Here is a 20,778-nt window from a genome sequence, read left to right on the forward strand (position 1 = left end):
GTCACCCAAAATTAAAACGTCCATAACTCACTCATTTTAAGTCGAAAAGTGGAGAAATTTCTATCAATTAGATGTCTTCAAATTCTCTTTCAAGAAAAAAAATCTCATTTAAAAATTCGGTGGGATGAGAGAGTTTTGGTCCATTTTAAAAAGAGTGTGTGAAACGTCACCCAAAATTAAAACTTCCGTAACTCTCTCATTTGAAGTCAAAAAGTGGTGAAATTTCTACCAATCGGAGGTCCTAAGATTCTTTTTCTTGGGAAAGAAATCTCATTTCAAATTTTGTTGGGATGAGAGAGTTGTAGTCCGTTTTATAAAGAGTGTGCGACACGTCATCCAAAATTAAAACCTGTGTAACTCTCTGACTTTAAGTTCAAAAGTGGTGAAATTTCTACCAATCTTCAAATTCTCTTTCCGGGGAAAAAAATCTTGTTTTAAAAATCGTTGGGGTGAGAGAGTTGTTGTCCGTCTTAAAAAGAGTGTGCGAAACGTCACCCAAAATTAAAACCACCATAAGTCTCTCTTTTCAAGTCTAAATGTGGTGAATTTCTAACAAATTAGTGGACTTCAAATTCTCTTTCAACGAAAAAAATCCCATTTAAAAATTCGGTAGGGCGAGAGAGTTTTGGACCATTTTATAATGAGTGTGTGAAACGTCACCTAAAATTAAAACGTCTATAACTCACTCATTTTAAGTTGAAAAGTGGAGAAATTTCTATCAATTAGATTCCTTCAAATTCTCTTTCAAGTAAAAAAATCTCATTTAAAAATTCGGTGGGATGATAGAGTTTTGGTCCAATTTAAAAAGAGTGTGTGAAACGTCACCCAAAATTAAAACTTCCCTAACTCTCTCATTTGAAGTCAAAAAGTGGTGAAATTTCTACCAATCGGAGGTCCTAAGATTCTTTTTCTTCGGATAGAAATCTCATTTCAAATTTTGTTGGGATGAGAGAGTTGTAGTCCGTTTTATAAAGAGTGTGCGACACGTCATCCAAAATTAAAACCTGTGTAACTCTCTGACTTTAAGTTCAAAAGTGGTGAAATTTCTACCAATCTTCAAATTCTCTTTCCGGGGAAAAAAATCTTGTTTTAAAAATCGTTGGGGTGAGAGAGTTGTTGTCCGTCTTAAAAAGAGTGTGCGAAACGTCACCCAAAATTAAAACCACCATAAGTCTCTCTTTTCAAGTCCAAATGTGGTGAAATTTCTAACAAATTAGTGGACTTCAAATTCTCTTTCAACGAAAAAAATCCCATTTAAAAATTCGGTAGGGCGAGAGAGTTTTGGACTATTTTATAATGAGTGTGTGAAACGTCACCCAAAATTAAAACGTCCATAACTCACTCATTTTAAGTCGAAAAGTGGAGAAATTTCTATCAATTAGATGTCTTCAAATTCTCTTTCAAGAAAAAAAATCTCATTTAAAAATTCGGTGGGATGAGAGAGTTTTGGTCCATTTTAAAAAGAGTGTGTGAAACGTCACCCAAAATTAAAACTTCCGTAACTCTCTCATCTGAAGTCAAAAAGTGGTGAAATTTCTACCAATCGGAGGTCCTAAGATTCTTTTTCTTGGGAAAGAAATCTCATTTCAAATTTTGTTGGGATGAGAGAGTTGTAGTCCGTTTTATAAAGAGTGTGCGACACGTCATCCAAAATTAAAACCTGTGTAACTCTCTGACTTTAAGTTCAAAAGTGGTGAAATTTGTACCAATCTTCAAATTCTCTTCCGGGGAAAAAAATCTTGTTTTAAAAATCGTTGGGGTGAGAGAGTTGTTGTCCGTCTTAAAATGAGTGTGCGAAACGTCAGCCAAAATTAAAACCACCATAAGTCTCTCTTTTCAAGTCCAAATGTGGTGAATTTCTAACAAATTAGTGGACTTCAAATTCTCTTTCAACGAAAAAAATCCCATTTAAAAATTCGGTAGGGCGAGTGAGTTTTGGACCATTTTATAATGAGTGTGTGAAACGTCACCCAAAATTAAAACGTCCATAACTCACTCATTTTAAGTCGAAAAGTGGAGAAATTTCTATCAATTAGATGTCTTCAAATTCTCTTTCAAGAAAAAAAATCTCATTTAAAAATTCGGTGGGATGAGAGAGTTTTGGTCCATTTTAAAAAGAGTGTGTGAAACGTCACCCAAAATTAAAACTTCCGTAACTCTCTCATTTGAAGTCAAAAAGTGGTGAAATTTCTACCAATCGGAGGTCCTAAGATTCTTTTTCTTGGGAAAGAAATCTCATTTCAAATTTTGTTGGGATGAGAGAGTTGTAGTCCGTTTTATAAAGAGTGTGCGACACGTCATCCAAAATTAAAACCTGTGTAACTCTCTGACTTTAAGTTCAAAAGTGGTGAAATTTCTACCAATCTTCAAATTCTCTTTCCGGGGAAAAAAATCTTGTTTTAAAAATCGTTGGGGTGAGAGAGTTGTTGTCCGTCTTAAAAAGAGTGTGCGAAACGTCAGCCAAAATTAAAACCACCATAAGTCTCTGTTTTCAAGTCCAAATGTGGTGAAATTTCTAACAAATTAGTGGACTTCAAATTCTCTTTCAACGAAAAAAATCCCATTTAAAAATTCGGTAGGGCGAGAGAGTTTTGGACTATTTTATAATGAGTGTGTGAAACGTCACCCAAAATTAAAACGTCCATAACTCACTCATTTTAAGTCGAAAAGTGGAGAAATTTCTATCAATTAGATGTCTTCAAATTCTCTTTCAAGAAAAAAAATCTCATTTAAAAATTCGGTGGGATGAGAGAGTTTTGGTCCATTTTAAAAAGAGTGTGTGAAACGTCACCCAAAATTAAAACTTCCGTAACTCTCTCATCTGAAGTCAAAAAGTGGTGAAATTTCTACCAATCGGAGGTCCTAAGATTCTTTTTCTTGGGAAAGAAATCTCATTTCAAATTTTGTTGGGATGAGAGAGTTGTAGTCCGTTTTATAAAGAGTGTGCGACACGTCATCCAAAATTAAAACCTGTGTAACTCTCTGACTTTAAGTTCAAAAGTGGTGAAATTTGTACCAATCTTCAAATTCTCTTCCGGGGAAAAAAATCTTGTTTTAAAAATCGTTGGGGTGAGAGAGTTGTTGTCCGTCTTAAAATGAGTGTGCGAAACGTCAGCCAAAATTAAAACCACCATAAGTCTCTCTTTTCAAGTCCAAATGTGGTGAATTTCTAACAAATTAGTGGACTTCAAATTCTCTTTCAACGAAAAAAATCCCATTTAAAAATTCGGTAGGGCGAGTGAGTTTTGGACCATTTTATAATGAGTGTGTGAAACGTCACCCAAAATTAAAACGTCCATAACTCACTCATTTTAAGTCGAAAAGTGGAGAAATTTCTATCAATTAGATGTCTTCAAATTCTCTTTCAAGAAAAAAAATCTCATTTAAAAATTCGGTGGGATGAGAGAGTTTTGGTCCATTTTAAAAAGAGTGTGTGAAACGTCACCCAAAATTAAAACTTCCGTAACTCTCTCATTTGAAGTCAAAAAGTGGTGAAATTTCTACCAATCGGAGGTCCTAAGATTCTTTTTCTTGGGAAAGAAATCTCATTTCAAATTTTGTTGGGATGAGAGAGTTGTAGTCCGTTTTATAAAGAGTGTGCGACACGTCATCCAAAATTAAAACCTGTGTAACTCTCTGACTTTAAGTTCAAAAGTGGTGAAATTTCTACCAATCTTCAAATTCTCTTTCCGGGGAAAAAAATCTTGTTTTAAAAATCGTTGGGGTGAGAGAGTTGTTGTCCGTCTTAAAAAGAGTGTGCGAAACGTCACCCAAAATTAAAACCACCATAAGTCTCTCTTTTCAAGTCTAAATGTGGTGAATTTCTAACAAATTAGTGGACTTCAAATTCTCTTTCAACGAAAAAAATCCCATTTAAAAATTCGGTAGGGCGAGAGAGTTTTGGACCATTTTATAATGAGTGTGTGAAACGTCACCTAAAATTAAAACGTCTATAACTCACTCATTTTAAGTTGAAAAGTGGAGAAATTTCTATCAATTAGATTCCTTCAAATTCTCTTTCAAGTAAAAAAATCTCATTTAAAAATTCGGTGGGATGATAGAGTTTTGGTCCAATTTAAAAAGAGTGTGTGAAACGTCACCCAAAATTAAAACTTCCCTAACTCTCTCATTTGAAGTCAAAAAGTGGTGAAATTTCTACCAATCGGAGGTCCTAAGATTCTTTTTCTTCGGATAGAAATCTCATTTCAAATTTTGTTGGGATGAGAGAGTTGTAGTCCGTTTTATAAAGAGTGTGCGACACGTCATCCAAAATTAAAACCTGTGTAACTCTCTGACTTTAAGTTCAAAAGTGGTGAAATTTCTACCAATCTTCAAATTCTCTTTCCGGGGAAAAAAATCTTGTTTTAAAAATCGTTGGGGTGAGAGAGTTGTTGTCCGTCTTAAAAAGAGTGTGCGAAACGTCACCCAAAATTAAAACCACCATAAGTCTCTCTTTTCAAGTCCAAATGTGGTGAAATTTCTAACAAATTAGTGGACTTCAAATTCTCTTTCAACGAAAAAAATCCCATTTAAAAATTCGGTAGGGCGAGAGAGTTTTGGACTATTTTATAATGAGTGTGTGAAACGTCACCCAAAATTAAAACGTCCATAACTCACTCATTTTAAGTCGAAAAGTGGAGAAATTTCTATCAATTAGATGTCTTCAAATTCTCTTTCAAGAAAAAAAATCTCATTTAAAAATTCGGTGGGATGAGAGAGTTTTGGTCCATTTTAAAAAGAGTGTGTGAAACGTCACCCAAAATTAAAACTTCCGTAACTCTCTCATTTGAAGTCAAAAAGTGGTGAAATTTCTACCAATCGGAGGTCCTAAGATTCTTTTTCTTGGGAAAGAAATCTCATTTCAAATTTTGTTGGGATGAGAGAGTTGTAGTCCGTTTTATAAAGAGTGTGCGACACGTCATCCAAAATTAAAACCTGTGTAACTCTCTGACTTTAAGTTCAAAAGTGGTGAAATTTGTACCAATCTTCAAATTCTCTTCCGGGGAAAAAAATCTTGTTTTAAAAATCGTTGGGGTGAGAGAGTTGTTGTCCGTCTTAAAAAGAGTGTGCGAAACGTCAGCCAAAATTAAAACCACCATAAGTCTCTCTTTTCAAGTCCAAATGTGGTGAATTTCTAACAAATTAGTGGACTTCAAATTCTCTTTCAACGAAAAAAATCCCATTTAAAAATTCGGTAGGGCGAGTGAGTTTTGGACCATTTTATAATGAGTGTGTGAAACGTCACCCAAAATTAAAATGTCCATAACTCACTCATTTTAAGTCGAAAAGTGGAGAAATTTCTATCAATTAGATGTCTTCAAATTCTCTTTCAAGAAAAAAAATCTCATTTAAAAATTCGGTGGGATGAGAGAGTTTTGGTCCATTTTAAAAAGAGTGTGTGAAACGTCACCCAAAATTAAAACTTCCGTAACTCTCTCATTTGAAGTCAAAAAGTGGTGAAATTTCTACCAATCGGAGGTCCTAAGATTCTTTTTCTTGGGAAAGAAATCTCATTTCAAATTTTGTTGGGATGAGAGAGTTGTAGTCCGTTTTATAAAGAGTGTGCGACACGTCATCCAAAATTAAAACCTGTGTAACTCTCTGACTTTAAGTTCAAAAGTGGTGAAATTTCTACCAATCTTCAAATTCTCTTTCCGGGGAAAAAAATCTTATTTTAAAAATCGTTGGGGTGAGAGAGTTGTTGTCCGTCTTAAAAAGAGTGTGCGAAACGTCACCCAAAATTAAAACCACCATAAGTCTCTCTTTTCAAGTTTAAATGTGGTGAATTTCTAACAAATTAGTGGACTTCAAATTCTCTTTCAACGAAAAAAATCCCATTTAAAAATTCGGTAGGGCGAGAGAGTTTTGGACCATTTTATAATGAGTGTGTGAAACGTCACCTAAAATTAAAACGTCTATAACTCACTCATTTTAAGTTGAAAAGTGGAGAAATTTCTATCAATTAGATTCCTTCAAATTCTCTTTCAAGTAAAAAAATCTCATTTAAAAATTCGGTGGGATGATAGAGTTTTGGTCCAATTTAAAAAGAGTGTGTGAAACGTCACCCAAAATTAAAACTTCCCTAACTCTCTCATTTGAAGTCAAAAAGTGGTGAAATTTCTACCAATCGGAGGTCCTAAGATTCTTTTTCTTCGGATAGAAATCTCATTTCAAATTTTGTTGGGATGAGAGAGTTGTAGTCCGTTTTATAAAGAGTGTGCGACACGTCATCCAAAATTAAAACCTGTGTAACTCTCTGACTTTAAGTTCAAAAGTGGTGAAATTTCTACCAATCTTCAAATTCTCTTTCCGGGGAAAAAAATCTTGTTTTAAAAATCGTTGGGGTGAGAGAGTTGTTGTCCGTCTTAAAAAGAGTGTGCGAAACGTCACCCAAAATTAAAACCACCATAAGTCTCTCTTTTCAAGTCCAAATGTGGTGAAATTTCTAACAAATTAGTGGACTTCAAATTCTCTTTCAACGAAAAAAATCCCATTTAAAAATTCGGTAGGGCGAGAGAGTTTTGGACTATTTTATAATGAGTGTGTGAAACGTCACCCAAAATTAAAACGTCCATAACTCACTCATTTTAAGTCGAAAAGTGGAGAAATTTCTATCAATTAGATGTCTTCAAATTCTCTTTCAAGAAAAAAAATCTCATTTAAAAATTCGGTGGGATGAGAGAGTTTTGGTCCATTTTAAAAAGAGTGTGTGAAACGTCACCCAAAATTAAAACTTCCGTAACTCTCTCATTTGAAGTCAAAAAGTGGTGAAATTTCTACAAATCGGAGGTCCTAAGATTCTTTTTCTTGGGAAAGAAATCTCATTTCAAATTTTGTTGGGATGAGAGAGTTGTAGTCCGTTTTATAAAGAGTGTGCGACACGTCATCCAAAATTAAAACCTGTGTAACTCTCTGACTTTAAGTTCAAAAGTGGTGAAATTTGTACCAATCTTCAAATTCTCTTCCGGGGAAAAAAATCTTGTTTTAAAAATCGTTGGGGTGAGAGAGTTGTTGTCCGTCTTAAAAAGAGTGTGCGAAACGTCAGCCAAAATTAAAACCACCATAAGTCTCTCTTTTCAAGTCCAAATGTGGTGAATTTCTAACAAATTAGTGGACTTCAAATTCTCTTTCAACGAAAAAAATCCCATTTAAAAATTCGGTAGGGCGAGTGAGTTTTGGACCATTTTATAATGAGTGTGTGAAACGTCACCCAAAATTAAAACGTCCATAACTCACTCATTTTAAGTCGAAAAGTGGAGAAATTTCTATCAATTAGATGCCTTCAAATTCTCTTTTGAGTAAAAAAATCTCATTTAAAAATTCGGTGGGATGAGAGAGTTTTGGTCCATTTTAAAAAGAGTGTGTGAAACGTCACCCAAAATTAAAACTTGCCTAACTCTCTCATTTCAAGTCAAAAAGTGGTGAAATTTCTACCAATCGGAGGTCCTAAGATTCTTTTTCTTGTGATAGAAATCTCATTTCAAATTTTGTTGGGATGAGAGAGTTGTAGTCCGTTTTATAAAGAGTGTGCGACACGTCATCCAAAATTAAAACCTGTGTAACTCTCTGACTTTAACTTCAAAAGTGGTGAAATTTGTACCAATCTTCAAATTCTCTTTCCGGGGAAAAAAATCTTTTTTTAAAAATCGTTGGGGTGAGAGAGTTGTTGTCCGTCTTAAAAAGAGTGTGCGAAACGTCACCCAAAATTAAAACCACCATAAGTCTCTCTTATCAAGTCCAAATGTGGTGAAATTTATAACAAATTAGTGGACTTCAAATTCTCTTTCAACGAAAAAAATCCCATTTAAAAATTCGGTAGGGCGAGAGAGTTTTGGACTATTTTATAATGAGTGTGTGAAACGTCACCCAAAATTAAAACGTCCATAACTCACTCATTTTAAGTCGAAAAGTGGAGAAATTTCTATCAATTAGATGTCTTCAAATTCTCTTTCAACTAAAAAAATCTCATTTAAAAATTCGGTAGGATGAGAGAGTTTTGGTCCATTTTAAAAAGAGTGTGTGAAACGTCACCCAAAATTAAAACTTGCCTAACTCTCTCATTTGAAGTCAAAAAGTGGTGAAATTTCTACCAATCGGAGGTCCTAAGATTCTTTTTCTTGGGAAAGAAATCTCGTTTCAAATTTTGTTGGGATGAGAGAGTTGTAGTCCGTTTTATAAAGAGTGTGCGACACGTCATCCAAAATTAAAACCTGTGTAACTCTCTGACTTTAAGTTCAAAAGTGGTGAAATTTCTACCAATCTTCAAATTCTCTTCCGGGGAAAAAAATCTTGTTTTAAAAATCGTTGGGGTGAGAGAGTTGTTGTCCGTCTTAAAAAGAGTGTGCGAAACGTCACCCAAAATTAAAACCACCATAAGTCTCTCTTTTCAAGTCCAAATGTGGTGAATTTCTAACAAATTAGTGGACTTCAAATTCTCTTTCAACGAAACAAATCCCATTTAAAAATTCGGTAGGGCGAGTGAGTTTTGGACCATTTTATAATGAGTGTGTGAAACGTCACCCAAAATTAAAACGTCCATAACTCACTCATTTTAAGTCGAAAAGTGGAGAAATTTCTATCAATTAGATGCCTTCAAATTCTCTTTTGAGTAAAAAAATCTCATTTAAAAATTCGGTGGGATGAGAGAGTTTTGGTCCATTTTAAAAAGAGTGTGTGAAACGTCACCCAAAATTAAAACTTCCGTAACTCTCTCATTTGAAGTCAAAAAGTGGTGAAATTTCTACCAATCGGAGGTCCTAAGATTCTTTTTCTTGGGAAAGAAATCTCATTTCAAATTTTGTTGGGATGAGAGAGTTGTAGTCCGTTTTATAAAGAGTGTGCGACACGTCATCCAAAATTAAAACCTGTGTAACTCTCTGACTTTAAGTTCAAAAGTGGTGAAATTTCTACCAATCTTCAAATTCTCTTTCCGGGGAAAAAAATCTTGTTTTAAAAATCGTTGGGGTGAAAGAGTTGTTGTCCGTCTTAAAAAGGGTGTGCGAAACGTCACCCAAAATTAAAACCACCATAAGTCTCTCTTTTCAAGTCCAAATGTGGTGAATTTCTAACAAATTAGTGGACTTCAAATTCTCTTTCAACGAAAAAAATCCCATTTAAAAATTCCGTAGGGCGAGAGAGTTTTGGAACATTTTATAATGAGTGTGTGAAACGTCACCTAAAATTAAAACGTCTATAACTCACTCATTTTAAGTCGAAAAGTGGAGAAATTTCTATCAATTAGATTCCTTCAAATTCTCTTTCAAGTAAAAAAATCTCATTTAAAAATTCGGTGGGATGAGAGAGTATTGGTCCATTTTAAAAAGAGTGTGTGAAACGTCACCCAAAATTAAAACTTCCGTAACTCTCTCATTTGAAGTCAAAAAGTGGTGAAATTTCTACCAATCGGAGGTCCTAAGATTCTTTTTCTTGGGAAAGAAATCTCATTTCAAATTTAGTTGGGATGATAGAGTTGTAGTCCGTTTTATAAAGAGTGTGCGACACGTCATCCAAAATTAAAACCTGTGTTACTCTCTGACTTTAAGTTCAAAAGTGGTGAAATTTCTACCAATCTTCAAATTCGCTTCCGGGGAAAAAAATCTTGTTTTAAAAATCGTTGGGGTGAGAGAGTTGTTGTCCGTCTTAAAAAGAGTGTGCGAAACGTCACCCAAAATTAAAACCATCATAAGTCTCTCTTTTCAAGTCCAAATGGGGTGAATTTCTAACAAATTAGTGGACTTCAAATTCTCTTTCAACGAAAAAAATCCCATTTAAAAATTCCGTAGGGCGAGTGAGTTTTGGACCATTTTATAATGAGTGTGTGAAACGTCACCCAAAATTAAAACGTCCATAACTCACTCATTTTAAGTCGAAAAGTGGAGAAATTTCTATCAATCAGATGCCTTCAAATTCTCTTTTGAATAAAAAAATCTCATTTAAAAATTCGGTGGGATGAGAGAGTTTTGGTCCATTTTAAAAAGAGTGTGTGAAACGTCACCCAAAATTAAAACTTGCCTAACTCTCTCATTTGAAGTCAAAAAGTGGTGAAATTTCTACCAATCGGAGGTCCTAAGATTCTTTTTCTTGGGAAAGAAATCTCATTTCAAATTTTGTTGGGATGAGAGAGTTGTAGTCCGTTTTATAAAGAGTGTGCGACACGTCATCCAAAATTAAAACCTGTGTAACTCTCTGACTTTAAGTTCAAAAGTGGTGAAATTTGTACCAATCTTCAAATTCTCTTTCCGGGGAAAAAAATCTTGTTTTAAAAATCGTTGGGGTGAGAGAGTTGTTGTCCGTCTTAAAAAGAGTGTGCGAAACGTCACCCAAAATTAAAACCACCATAAGTCTCTATTTTCAAGTCCAAATATGGTGAAATTTCTAACAAATTAGTGGACCTCAAATTCTCTTTCAACGAAAAAAATCCCATTTAAAAATTCGGTAGGGCGAGAGAGTTTTGGAACATTTTATAATGAGTGTGTGAAACGTCACCCAAAATTAAAACGTCCATAACTCACTCATTTTAAGTCGAAAAGTGGAGAAATTTCTATCAATTAGATGCCTTCAAATTCTCTTTTGAGTAAAAAAATCTCATTTAAAAATTCGGTGGGATGAGAGAGTTTTGGTCCATTTTAAAAAGAGTGTGTGAAACGTCACCCAAAATTAAAACTTGCCTAACTCTCTCATTTGAAGTCAAAAAGTGGTGAAATTTCTACCAATCGGAGGTCCTAAGATTCTTTTTCTTGGGATAGAAATCTCATTTCAAATTTTGTTGGGATGAGAGAGTTGTAGTCCGTTTTATAAAGAGTGTGCGACACGTCATCCAAAATTAAAACCTGTGTAACTCTCTGACTTTAACTTCAAAAGTGGTGAAATTTCTACCAATCTTCAAATTCTCTTTCCGGGGAAAAAAATCTTGTTTTAAAAATCGTTGGGGTGAGAGAGTTGTTGTCCGTCTTAAAAAGAGTGTGCGAAACGTCACCCAAAATTAAAACCACCATAAGTCTCTCTTTTCAAGTCCAAATGTGGTGAATTTCTAACAAATTAGTGGACTTCAAATTCTCTTTCAACGAAAAAAATCCCATTTAAAAATTCCGTAGGGCGAGAGAGTTTTGGACCATTTTATAATGAGTGTGTGAAACGTCACCTAAAATTAAAACGTCTATAACTCACTCATTTTAAGTCGAAAAGTGGAGAAATTTCTATCAATTAGATTCCTTCAAATTCTCTTTCAAGTAAAAAAATCTCATTTAAAAATTCGGTGGGATGAGAGAGTTTTGGTCCATTTTAAAAAGAGTGTGTGAAAAGTCACCCAAAATTAAAACTTGCCTAACTCTCTCATTTGAAGTCAAAAAGTGGTGAAATTTCTACCAATCGGAGGTCCTAAGATTCTTTTTCTTGGGAAAGAAATCTCGTTTCAAATTTTGTTGGGATGAGAGAGTTGTAGTCCGTTTTATAAAGAGTGTGCGACACGTCATCCAAAATTAAAACCTGTGTAACTCTCTGACTTTAAGTTCAAAAGTGGTGAAATTTCTACCAATCTTCAAATTCTCTTCCGGGGAAAAAAATCTTGTTTTAAAAATCGTTGGGGTGAGAGAGTTGTTGTCCGTCTTAAAAAGAGTGTGCGAAACGTCACCCAAAATTAAAACCACCATAAGTCTCTCTTTTCAAGTCCAAATGTGGTGAATTTCTAACAAATTAGTGGACTTCAAATTCTCTTTCAACGAAACAAATCCCATTTAAAAATTCGGTAGGGCGAGTGAGTTTTGGACCATTTTATAATGAGTGTGTGAAACGTCACCCAAAATTAAAACGTCCATAACTCACTCATTTTAAGTCGAAAAGTGGAGAAATTTCTATCAATTAGATTCCTTCAAATTCTCTTTCAAGTAAAAAAATCTCATTTAAAAATTCGGTGGGATGAGAGAGTTTTGGTCCATTTTAAAAAGAGTGTGTGAAACGTCACCCAAAATTATAACTTCCCTAACTCTCTCATTTGAAGTCAAAAAGTGGTGAAATTTCTACCAATCGGAGGTCCTAAGATTCTTTTTCTTGGGATAGAAATCTCATTTCAAATTTTGTTGGGATGAGAGAGTTGTAGTCCGTTTTATAAAGAGTGTGCGACACGTCATCCAAAATTAAAACCTGTGTAACTCTCTGACTTTAAGTTCAAAAGTGGTGAAATTTCTACCAATCTTCAAATTCTCTTTCCGGGGAAAAAAATCTTGTTTTAAAAATCGTTGGGGTGAGAGAGTTGTTGTCCGTCTTAAAAAGGGTGTGCGAAACGTCACCCAAAATTAAAACCACCATAAGTCTCTCTTTTCAAGTCCAAATGTGGTGAATTTCTAACAAATTAGTGGACTTCAAATTCTCTTTCAACGAAAAAAATCCCATTTAAAAATTCGGTAGGGCGAGAGAGTTTTGGAACATTTTATAATGAGTGTGTGAAACGTCACCTAAAATTAAAACGTCTATAACTCACCCATTTTAAGTCGAAAAGTGGAGAAATTTCTATCAATTAGATTCCTTCAAATTCTCTTTCAAGTAAAAAAATCTCATTTAAAAATTCGGTGGGATGAGAGAGTTTTGGTCCATTTTAAAAAGAGTGTGTGAAACGTCACCCAAAATTAAAACTTCCCTAACTCTCTCATTTGAAGTCAAAAAGTGGTGAAATTTCTACCAATCGGAGGTCCTAAGATTCTTTTTCTTGGGATAGAAATCTCATTTCAAATTTTGTTGGGATGAGAGAGTTGTAATCCGTTTTATAAAGAGTGTGCGACACGTCATCCAAAATTAAAACCTGTGTAACTCTCTGACTTTAAGTTCAAAAGTGGTGAAATTTCTACCAATCTTCAAATTCTCTTTCCGGGGAAAAAATCTTGTTTTAAAAATCGTTGGGGTGAGAGAGTTGTTGTCCGTCTTAAAAAGAGTGTGCGAAACGTCACCCAAAATTAAAACCACCATAAGTCTCTCTTTTCAAGTCCAAATGTGGTGAATTTCTAACAAATTAGTGGACTTCAAATTCTCTTTTAACGAAAAAAATCCCATTTAAAAATTCGGTAGGGCGAGAGAGTTTTGGACCATTTTATACTGAGTGTGTGAAACGTCACCTAAAATTAAAACGTCTATAACTCACTCATTTTAAGTCGAAAAGTGGAGAAATTTCTATCAATTAGATTCCTTCAAATTCTCTTTCAAGTAAAAAAATCTCATTTAAAAATTCGGTGGGATGAGAGAGTTTTGGTCCATTTTAAAAAGAGTGTGTGAAACGTCACCCAAAATTATAACTTCCCTAACTCTCTCATTTGAAGTCAAAAAGTGGTGAAATTTCTACCAATCGGAGGTCCTAAGATTCTTTTTCTTGGGATAGAAATCTCATTTCAAATTTTGTTGGGATGAGAGAGTTGTAGTCCGTTTTATAAAGAGTGTGCGACACGTCATCCAAAATTAAAACCTGTGTAACTCTCTGACTTTAACTTCAAAAGTGGTGAAATTTGTACCAATCTTCAAATTCTCTTTCCGGGGAAAAAAATCTTGTTTTAAAAATCGTTGGGGTGAGAGAGTTGTTGTCCGTCTTAAAAAGAGTGTGCGAAACGTCACCCAAAATTAAAACCACCATAAGTCTCTCTTTTCAAGTCCAAATGTGGTGAATTTCTAACAAATTAGTGGACTTCAAATTCTCTTTCAACGAAACAAATCCCATTTAAAAATTCGGTAGGGCGAGTGAGTTTTGGACCATTTTATAATGAGTGTGTGAAACGTCACCCAAAATTAAAACGTCCATAACTCACTCATTTTAAGTCGAAAAGTGGAGAAATTTCTATCAATTAGATGCCTTCAAATTCTCTTTTGAGTAAAAAAATCTCATTTAAAAATTCGGTGGGATGAGAGAGTTTTGGTCCATTTTAAAAAGAGTGTGTGAAACGTCACCCAAAATTAAAACTTCCGTAACTCTCTCATTTGAAGTCAAAAAGTGGTGAAATTTCTACCAATCGGAGGTCCTAAGATTCTTTTTCTTGGGAAAGAAATCTCATTTCAAATTTTGTTGGGATGAGAGAGTTGTAGTCCGTTTTATAAAGAGTGTGCGACACGTCATCCAAAATTAAAACCTGTGTAACTCTCTGACTTTAAGTTCAAAAGTGGTGAAATTTCTACCAATCTTCAAATTCTCTTTCCGGGGAAAAAAATCTTGTTTTAAAAATCGTTGGGGTGAAAGAGTTGTTGTCCGTCTTAAAAAGGGTGTGCGAAACGTCACCCAAAATTAAAACCACCATAAGTCTCTCTTTTCAAGTCCAAATGTGGTGAATTTCTAACAAATTAGTGGACTTCAAATTCTCTTTCAACGAAAAAAATCCCATTTAAAAATTCCGTAGGGCGAGAGAGTTTTGGAACATTTTATAATGAGTGTGTGAAACGTCACCTAAAATTAAAACGTCTATAACTCACTCATTTTAAGTCGAAAAGTGGAGAAATTTCTATCAATTAGATTCCTTCAAATTCTCTTTCAAGTAAAAAAATCTCATTTAAAAATTCGGTGGGATGAGAGAGTATTGGTCCATTTTAAAAAGAGTGTGTGAAACGTCACCCAAAATTAAAACTTCCGTAACTCTCTCATTTGAAGTCAAAAAGTGGTGAAATTTCTACCAATCGGAGGTCCTAAGATTCTTTTTCTTGGGAAAGAAATCTCATTTCAAATTTAGTTGGGATGATAGAGTTGTAGTCCGTTTTATAAAGAGTGTGCGACACGTCATCCAAAATTAAAACCTGTGTTACTCTCTGACTTTAAGTTCAAAAGTGGTGAAATTTCTACCAATCTTCAAATTCGCTTCCGGGGAAAAAAATCTTGTTTTAAAAATCGTTGGGGTGAGAGAGTTGTTGTCCGTCTTAAAAAGAGTGTGCGAAACGTCACCCAAAATTAAAACCATCATAAGTCTCTCTTTTCAAGTCCAAATGGGGTGAATTTCTAACAAATTAGTGGACTTCAAATTCTCTTTCAACGAAAAAAATCCCATTTAAAAATTCCGTAGGGCGAGTGAGTTTTGGACCATTTTATAATGAGTGTGTGAAACGTCACCCAAAATTAAAACGTCCATAACTCACTCATTTTAAGTCGAAAAGTGGAGAAATTTCTATCAATCAGATGCCTTCAAATTCTCTTTTGAATAAAAAAATCTCATTTAAAAATTCGGTGGGATGAGAGAGTTTTGGTCCATTTTAAAAAGAGTGTGTGAAACGTCACCCAAAATTAAAACTTGCCTAACTCTCTCATTTGAAGTCAAAAAGTGGTGAAATTTCTACCAATCGGAGGTCCTAAGATTCTTTTTCTTGGGAAAGAAATCTCATTTCAAATTTTGTTGGGATGAGAGAGTTGTAGTCCGTTTTATAAAGAGTGTGCGACACGTCATCCAAAATTAAAACCTGTGTAACTCTCTGACTTTAAGTTCAAAAGTGGTGAAATTTGTACCAATCTTCAAATTCTCTTTCCGGGGAAAAAAATCTTGTTTTAAAAATCGTTGGGGTGAGAGAGTTGTTGTCCGTCTTAAAAAGAGTGTGCGAAACGTCACCCAAAATTAAAACCACCATAAGTCTCTATTTTCAAGTCCAAATATGGTGAAATTTCTAACAAATTAGTGGACCTCAAATTCTCTTTCAACGAAAAAAATCCCATTTAAAAATTCGGTAGGGCGAGAGAGTTTTGGAACATTTTATAATGAGTGTGTGAAACGTCACCCAAAATTAAAACGTCCATAACTCACTCATTTTAAGTCGAAAAGTGGAGAAATTTCTATCAATTAGATGCCTTCAAATTCTCTTTTGAGTAAAAAAATCTCATTTAAAAATTCGGTGGGATGAGAGAGTTTTGGTCCATTTTAAAAAGAGTGTGTGAAACGTCACCCAAAATTAAAACTTGCCTAACTCTCTCATTTGAAGTCAAAAAGTGGTGAAATTTCTACCAATCGGAGGTCCTAAGATTCTTTTTCTTGGGATAGAAATCTCATTTCAAATTTTGTTGGGATGAGAGAGTTGTAGTCCGTTTTATAAAGAGTGTGCGACACGTCATCCAAAATTAAAACCTGTGTAACTCTCTGACTTTAACTTCAAAAGTGGTGAAATTTCTACCAATCTTCAAATTCTCTTTCCGGGGAAAAAAATCTTGTTTTAAAAATCGTTGGGGTGAGAGAGTTGTTGTCCGTCTTAAAAAGAGTGTGCGAAACGTCACCCAAAATTAAAACCACCATAAGTCTCTCTTTTCAAGTCCAAATGTGGTGAATTTCTAACAAATTAGTGGACTTCAAATTCTCTTTCAACGAAAAAAATCCCATTTAAAAATTCCGTAGGGCGAGAGAGTTTTGGACCATTTTATAATGAGTGTGTGAAACGTCACCTAAAATTAAAACGTCTATAACTCACTCATTTTAAGTCGAAAAGTGGAGAAATTTCTATCAATTAGATTCCTTCAAATTCTCTTTCAAGTAAAAAAATCTCATTTAAAAATTCGGTGGGATGAGAGAGTTTTGGTCCATTTTAAAAAGAGTGTGTGAAAAGTCACCCAAAATTAAAACTTGCCTAACTCTCTCATTTGAAGTCAAAAAGTGGTGAAATTTCTACCAATCGGAGGTCCTAAGATTCTTTTTCTTGGGAAAGAAATCTCGTTTCAAATTTTGTTGGGATGAGAGAGTTGTAGTCCGTTTTATAAAGAGTGTGCGACACGTCATCCAAAATTAAAACCTGTGTAACTCTCTGACTTTAAGTTCAAAAGTGGTGAAATTTCTACCAATCTTCAAATTCTCTTCCGGGGAAAAAAATCTTGTTTTAAAAATCGTTGGGGTGAGAGAGTTGTTGTCCGTCTTAAAAAGAGTGTGCGAAACGTCACCCAAAATTAAAACCACCATAAGTCTCTCTTTTCAAGTCCAAATGTGGTGAATTTCTAACAAATTAGTGGACTTCAAATTCTCTTTCAACGAAACAAATCCCATTTAAAAATTCGGTAGGGCGAGTGAGTTTTGGACCATTTTATAATGAGTGTGTGAAACGTCACCCAAAATTAAAACGTCCATAACTCACTCATTTTAAGTCGAAAAGTGGAGAAATTTCTATCAATTAGATTCCTTCAAATTCTCTTTCAAGTAAAAAAATCTCATTTAAAAATTCGGTGGGATGAGAGAGTTTTGGTCCATTTTAAAAAGAGTGTGTGAAACGTCACCCAAAATTATAACTTCCCTAACTCTCTCATTTGAAGTCAAAAAGTGGTGAAATTTCTACCAATCGGAGGTCCTAAGATTCTTTTTCTTGGGATAGAAATCTCATTTCAAATTTTGTTGGGATGAGAGAGTTGTAGTCCGTTTTATAAAGAGTGTGCGACACGTCATCCAAAATTAAAACCTGTGTAACTCTCTGACTTTAAGTTCAAAAGTGGTGAAATTTCTACCAATCTTCAAATTCTCTTTCCGGGGAAAAAAATCTTGTTTTAAAAATCGTTGGGGTGAGAGAGTTGTTGTCCGTCTTAAAAAGGGTGTGCGAAACGTCACCCAAAATTAAAACCACCATAAGTCTCTCTTTTCAAGTCCAAATGTGGTGAATTTCTAACAAATTAGTGGACTTCAAATTCTCTTTCAACGAAAAAAATCCCATTTAAAAATTCGGTAGGGCGAGAGAGTTTTGGAACATTTTATAATGAGTGTGTGAAACGTCACCTAAAATTAAAACGTCTATAACTCACCCATTTTAAGTCGAAAAGTGGAGAAATTTCTATCAATTAGATTCCTTCAAATTCTCTTTCAAGTAAAAAAATCTCATTTAAAAATTCGGTGGGATGAGAGAGTTTTGGTCCATTTTAAAAAGAGTGTGTGAAACGTCACCCAAAATTAAAACTTCCCTAACTCTCTCATTTGAAGTCAAAAAGTGGTGAAATTTCTACCAATCGGAGGTCCTAAGATTCTTTTTCTTGGGATAGAAATCTCATTTCAAATTTTGTTGGGATGAGAGAGTTGTAATCCGTTTTATAAAGAGTGTGCGACACGTCATCCAAAATTAAAACCTGTGTAACTCTCTGACTTTAAGTTCAAAAGTGGTGAAATTTCTACCAATCTTCAAATTCTCTTTCCGGGGAAAAAATCTTGTTTTAAAAATCGTTGGGGTGAGAGAGTTGTTGTCCGTCTTAAAAAGAGTGTGCGAAACGTCACCCAAAATTAAAACCACCATAAGTCTCTCTTTTCAAGTCCAAATGTGGTGAATTTCTAACAAATTAGTGGACTTCAAATTCTCTTTTAACGAAAAAAATCCCATTTAAAAATTCGGTAGGGCGAGAGAGTTTTGGACCATTTTATACTGAGTGTGTGAAACGTCACCTAAAATTAAAACGTCTATAACTCACTCATTTTAAGTCGAAAAGTGGAGAAATTTCTATCAATTAGATTCCTTCAAATTCTCTTTCAAGTAAAAAAATCTCATTTAAAAATTCGGTGGGATGAGAGAGTTTTGGTCCATTTTAAAAAGAGTGTGTGAAACGTCACCCAAAATTATAACTTCCCTAACTCTCTCATTTGAAGTCAAAAAGTGGTGAAATTTCTACCAATCGGAGGTCCTAAGATTCTTTTTCTTGGGATAGAAATCTCATTTCAAATTTTGTTGGGATGAGAGAGTTGTAGTCCGTTTTATAAAGAGTGTGCGACACGTCATCCAAAATTAAAACCTGTGTAACTCTCTGACTTTAACTTCAAAAGTGGTGAAATTTGTACCAATCTTCAAATTCTCTTTCCGGGGAAAAAAATCTTGTTTTAAAAATCGTTGGGGTGAGAGAGTTGTTGTCCGTCTTAAAAAGAGTGTGCGAAACGTCACCCAAAATTAAAACCACCATAAGTCTCTCTTATCAAGTCCAAATGTGGTGAAATTTATAACAAATTAGTGGACTTCAAATTCTCTTTCAACGAAAAAAATCCCATTTAAAAATTCGGTAGGGCGAGAGAGTTTTGGACTATTTTATAATGAGTGTGTGAAACGTCACCCAAAATTAAAACGTCCATAACTCACTCATTTTAAGTCGAAAAGTGGAGAAATTTCTATCAATTAGATGTCTTCAAATTCTCTTTCAAGTAAAAAAATCTCATTTAAAAATTCGGTAGGATGAGAGAGTTTTGGTCCATTTTAAAAAGAGTGTGTGAAACGTCACCCAAAATTAAAACTTGCCTAACTCTCTCATTTGAAGTCAAAAAGTGGTGAAATTTCTACCAATCGGAGGTCCTAAGATTCTTTTTCTTGGGAAAGAAATCTCGTTTCAAATTTTGTTGGGATGAGAGAGTTGTAGTCCGTTTTATAAAGAGTGTGCGACACGTCATCCAAAATTAAAACCTGTGTAACTCTCTGACTTTAAGTTCAAAAGTGGTGAAATTTCTACCAATCTTCAAATTCTCTTCCGGGGAAAAAAATCTTGTTTTAAAAATCGTTGGGGTGAGAGAGTTGTTGTCCGTCTTAAAAAGAGTGTGCGAAACGTCACCCAAAATTAAAACCACCATAAGTCTCTCTTTTCAAGTCCAAATGTGGTGAATTTCTAACAAATTAGTGGACTTCAAATTCTCTTTCAACGAAACAAATCCCATTTAAAAATTCGGTAGGGCGAGTGAGTTTTGGACCATTTTATAATGAGTGTGTGAAACGTCACCCAAAATTAAAACGTCCATAACTCACTCATTTTAAGTCGAAAAGTGGAGAAATTTCTATCAATTAGATGCCTTCAAATTCTCTTTTGAGTAAAAAAATCTCATTTAAAAATTCGGTGGGATGAGAGAGTTTTGGTCCATTTTAAAAAGAGTGTGTGAAACGTCACCCAAAATTAAAACTTCCGTAACTCTCTCATTTGAAGTCAAAAAGTGGTGAAATTTCTACCAATCGGAGGTCCTAAGATTCTTTTTCTTGGGAAAGAAATCTCATTTCAAATTTTGTTGGGATGATAGAGTTGTAGTCCGTTTTATAAAGAGTGTGCGACACGTCATCCAAAATTAAAACCTGTGTTACTCTCTGACTTTAAGTTCAAAAGTGGTGAAATTTCTACCAATCTTCAAATTCTCTTCCGGGGAAAAAAATCTTGTTTTAAAAATCGTTGGGGTGAGAGAGTTGTTGTCCGTCTTAAAAAGAGTGTGCGAAACGTCACCCAAAATTAAAACCATCATAAGTCTCTCTTTTCAAGTCCAAATGTGGTGAATTTCTAACAAATTAGTGGACTTCAAATTCTCTTTCAACGAAAAAAATCCCATTTAAAAATTCGGTAGGGCGAGTGAGTTTTGGACCATTTTATAATGAGTGTGTGAAACGTCACCCAAAATTAAAACGTCCATAACTCACTCATTTTAAGTCGAAAAGTGGAGAAATTTCTATCAATCAGATGCCTTCAAATTCTCTTTTGAATAAAAAAATCTCATTTAAAAATTCGGTGGGATGAGAGAGTTTTGGTCCATTTTAAAAAGAGTGTGTGAAACGTCACCCAAAATTAAAACTTGCCTAACTCTCTCATTTGAAGTCAAAAAGTGGTGAAATTTCTACCAATCGGAGGTCCTAAGATTCTTTTTCTTGGGATAGAAATCTCATTTCAAATTTTGTTGGGATGAGAGAGTTGTAGTCCGTTTTATAAAGAGTGTGCGACACGTCATCCAAAATTAAAACCTGTGTAACTCTCTGACTTTAAGTTCAAAAGTGGTGAAATTTCTACCAATCTTCAAATTCTCTTTCCGGGGAAAAAAATCTTGTTTTAAAAATCGTTGGGGTGAGAGAGTTGTTGTCCGTCTTAAAAAG

Source organism: Tasmannia lanceolata, unplaced genomic scaffold, assembly GCF_043159265.1.
Source record: "Tasmannia lanceolata isolate RefF3 unplaced genomic scaffold, GAP_Taslan_0.1 ptg000037l, whole genome shotgun sequence".
NCBI lineage: Eukaryota > Viridiplantae > Streptophyta > Magnoliopsida > Canellales > Winteraceae > Tasmannia > Tasmannia lanceolata.